This window comes from Schistocerca nitens, chromosome 2 (genome assembly GCF_023898315.1).
Source record: "Schistocerca nitens isolate TAMUIC-IGC-003100 chromosome 2, iqSchNite1.1, whole genome shotgun sequence".
Classification (NCBI taxonomy): domain Eukaryota; kingdom Metazoa; phylum Arthropoda; class Insecta; order Orthoptera; family Acrididae; genus Schistocerca; species Schistocerca nitens.
Window position 1 is genome coordinate 580,509,177 of NC_064615.1, and position 4,130 is coordinate 580,513,306.

Here is a 4,130-nt window from a genome sequence, read left to right on the forward strand (position 1 = left end):
GGTGTATCACATTAATGTTACCTACTTTACCCATTATCGCGTTGCCTGTTACTTATAATCCAAGTTTGTTTTCATTATTCCTCCCCTCTTATATAGTAATTTCATTGACCTATTTCTCATTGAAAACACTCACAGATCATCTTCAGGTAGCATCTTCACTGTGCGTTTCGGAGAGGACTAACACTGTTACCAGACCTGATCTCACTTTTCCTATCGTTTACCAATATAGTCCTGCTGCCTTTTCCAAACTCAACAATAGCCACATGGTCTACCAATAGATCTTCTCTCGTCGTCACTGTGCTGGCACACTGCACTATATGAAGCTGCCTCGCGTCGCTGCCGATAAAGCCTGAAAAATGCACTCCCATATATGTTTTCAGGCTGGTAAGACATCTTTACCTGCCCATTTCTTTCTGTGCTGTGTAAAGTCAACATGTCGTTCATACAAGAGAACTATTCAAAGATGATATCTCTATTGACTTCAGACCAGCAACGTTCCTCATAAAGACAAGTGAGTGTGAATCATATTCTACCGTAACATACTGAATAGTTGCAGGTTTTCAAATTGTTTTGATTATTTATACAGAGGGGTCCAGAAAAATGTAGTCTGATGACTGGGTCTTGTGTGATGTCCTTAGTTTAGTTAGGTTTAAGTAGTTCTACGTTCTAGGGGACTTACGACCATAGGTGTTAAGTCCCATAGTGCTCAAAGCCATTTGAAAAATGTAGTCACTCTTTGATAATCAACATTAATGGAACAGAATGACATACCATTACAATTCTTGCAGTGGGGGAAGGTTATTTTATATGTTGAAAGTGACACTCTTTAGCAGCCAAACAACGTCGGTGCCGCTGAACTGTTAACCAATCTATGGCTGTCATTGCTGCTGGTGTGATAGCTGCACAGGACACCTCGATGGTTTCTCGTAGCTCGTTCAGTGTAGCTGGCTTCTGTTGATAAACTTCAGTTTTCAAGGTCCCCCACAGGAAGAAGTTAATAGGTGTAAGGTCTGGAGACCGTGGTGGGTACTCAACAGTTCCTCTTTGACCCATGCATCATTCAGGTAGATTTTCATCCAAGTAGGCTATGACACCTCTGTGGTGGTGAGGGAGAGCGCCATCTTCTTCTGCGTGAAACCTTTAATTTCCAAATACCTCCTGGGTCGTAGGTAAAATCGATGTCTGCAGTGTATGAAGATACACTCACCACTTCTGGTACCTTCAAAAAAGAATGTGCCAATCAAACAGCGTGATAACAGACTACACCACACATTAACACCTGGTAGATTAACGTGTTTGTCCACGTGAACATGAGGATTTTCACGAGGCCAGTACGTGCAATTGTGGCGGTTTACAGTACCGTTCACTTTGAATTGCGCCTTGTCAGACCAGATAACGATCCCTGCAAACCGTTCATCCTGGCGAATCATGCCCTTAAACCACTCGCAGTATTCCATCCTTCGATCTGGGTCGTACTCTTTCATAGTGTACAGCGATCTTGGAATGCACACTTTCCACTTTGCAGCCTTCAGAATTCGTTGTATGCTTGACCACCTTACCCTGCTTTCACGTGCACCCTGCTATACAGATTTTTTAGGTGACTTAGTAAAATGTTGCAACACATCACCGCTGGAAGCTGGACCTCTTGATGTTTTTGGTCAGCCAGACCTTCCCTTATACAAATCCTCAATAGTACTGACGGGCCGGCCGCTGTGGCCGACCGGTTCTAGGCGTGTCAGTCTGGAAGCGCGCTGCTGCTACGGTCGCAGTTTCGAATCCTGCCCCGGGCGTGGATGAGTGTGATGTCCTTAGGTTTAAGTAGTTCTAAGTCTAGGGGACTGATGACCTCAAATGTTAATTCCCACAATGCTTAGAGCCATTTGAACCATTTTTTGAGTACTGAAGGCTTCAAATTTATCCTTAATATGATAAATTGTTGTACAGGTTGGTTGCTGAGTTCTGTACTCATTACGCCACTGCCATTGTACCTCCATCAGTCTTTCATACTTCCAGTACCACTTCAATACAGCCTAGCGTCGCTCAAACGACAATATTACTTCATTCATTGTCGTTTGCAGGCAAACGCGCTCCGAGAGCTGTTGAGAAAACAATGGACTACGCTACCGCACAGAACTTCAACGATATATCATTTTGTTCCAAAGATATTAACTACCAAGGAGTGTTTACATTTTTCTAGAACCCTCTGCAGAAGCTCTTCACTGATTAAAGTATCAAACTACATAGTCATACGAAAAATAAATTTTGCACCATGGCATTTTTAACGCAGTTCAAACACGTCAACTTACTTCATTGTAATTAGTAGTTTCTTAGCAGGAGAAACAGCAAGTTGAAAATCTGTGTCCTGCTTCGTCAGAGAAGCTGATACCTGTTGCTTCAAAAAGTGGAAACTGTCTAGATTTGTAGGTTTTCTATCGATGTTGACGAGTCTCCAGATAGAAATAAACTACATTACGATCAAACACTCTTTATTTGTACATAATAACCAGAAAATACAGCACATCGAGCAAAGACAAACACAGTTCAACACAAGATCCAAAGCTCACTGAACCTGAAGAGGCGCTGCGGGGCACTCGACGGCTGTTGGTTGATTGTGCAAGAATGGAAGGCATAGGTGGACTGTTTCACGAGGAGTTGTGGAGGTCCACGCAGGGTGGACTAGAGAAGATGTAGTCTGTCATCCAGTAAGGAGGATGGACCAGTCACCTTGGATTGGCATGGGAGTTGGCAATGTCAGAGGAGTGGTGAAGAGAGGAGTGCATATCTTGAGCATCCAATTGGCGGCGACTGTTGGCGTTATTCGAGGTGTTCCCACCTCATCTGGAACAGGAACTGTGCACAGGACGATTACATGTGAAGTACCATAAATGTGACTATGGTCAAAGTGTCCCTCACACAGACAAAGAGTGATAAATCTTGGAGCTTAAGGAAAAGCTTGTTGCGTGGGCAACAGGAAGTGATGACGGAAAAGCAGATATAATTGATTGTAGTCATAGGGGTAACTGTAGTGGAAGAAGGGAAAACATTGTAGCCGGGGAGAAGCAGTAGAACACACTGCGGGTAGAGCAGGTGACAGCTCTTGCAGTGATGAAATGTCACATGCAATATCTTTTTGAACCTGAGGCAGCAGATCATCACACGCAAAGTCTGAGTGAGTCAAGGGAAGGGGATCATCACATGCATCCATTGAGTGATTGACGGGCTTAGGCCCAACACACCCAATATCTGGTTGACGCACAGGAAGGAGTAGTATGCACTGGTTTGGGGTCATGCACAATAGTGGGAAGCTTGACTTGAGAGATTGTGGTGGGATGGATTCCCTGATCATCCAAACTGATTTAACCTGCTAAAGTGAAGCTGTCTGACTCCATCCATTGATGAGGATGTCCATAGTATCAGCTGTGCAGGCTAGAGTAAGGCAGTTGAAGTGCCAGTTTGACAGTGACATCCCATAATGTAGTAAACTTGCATGAGTCCAAGGCCAAGTGTAAGAAAACTGGTGGGCAGGTGCGCAGTCATGGAGGAGGCATGTGGATGCCATCTGTGTGCGAATGGACACACTCAGCAAGAGTGGGGAGGTCAGATAGATCAACAGCTGCAGTATCATCGACGACCTCAACTGGGAGGACTAACGTCTCACGTTACAAGACATTGACTAGTGAAGTCCATAATTTATCCACATAACAGCGCATGCAGAGTTTGTTACATAACCGTGATTCAAACTGCCTACCATGGTCAGTGGTAATGAACGTAGGGCACCCGAAACTAGCTATCCAGAAAGGTGCTATAGAATCCACCATAATGTCCGCTAGAGGGATCGCTTCCACCCACCGTATAACACAGTCGGTGATGGACAAGATATATATGAATCCGTTATATTTGGGTAACGGTCCGACGAGGTCTAGATGCACATATTGGAAACGGCCTCCAGGGACATAAAATTTGCCTATGGGGCGCTGCCAACTTTGCTGCACTGACACAGCACACAGGCATGAACCCAGACATGGGCCTTCTCCACGCCTGGCCACACAAGTTCTTCTGTGACGAGCTGTGTAGTAGCCTTAGCTCTAGCGTGTGAAAGATTATGTAAGCAGCAAAAACCCGGTGACGTA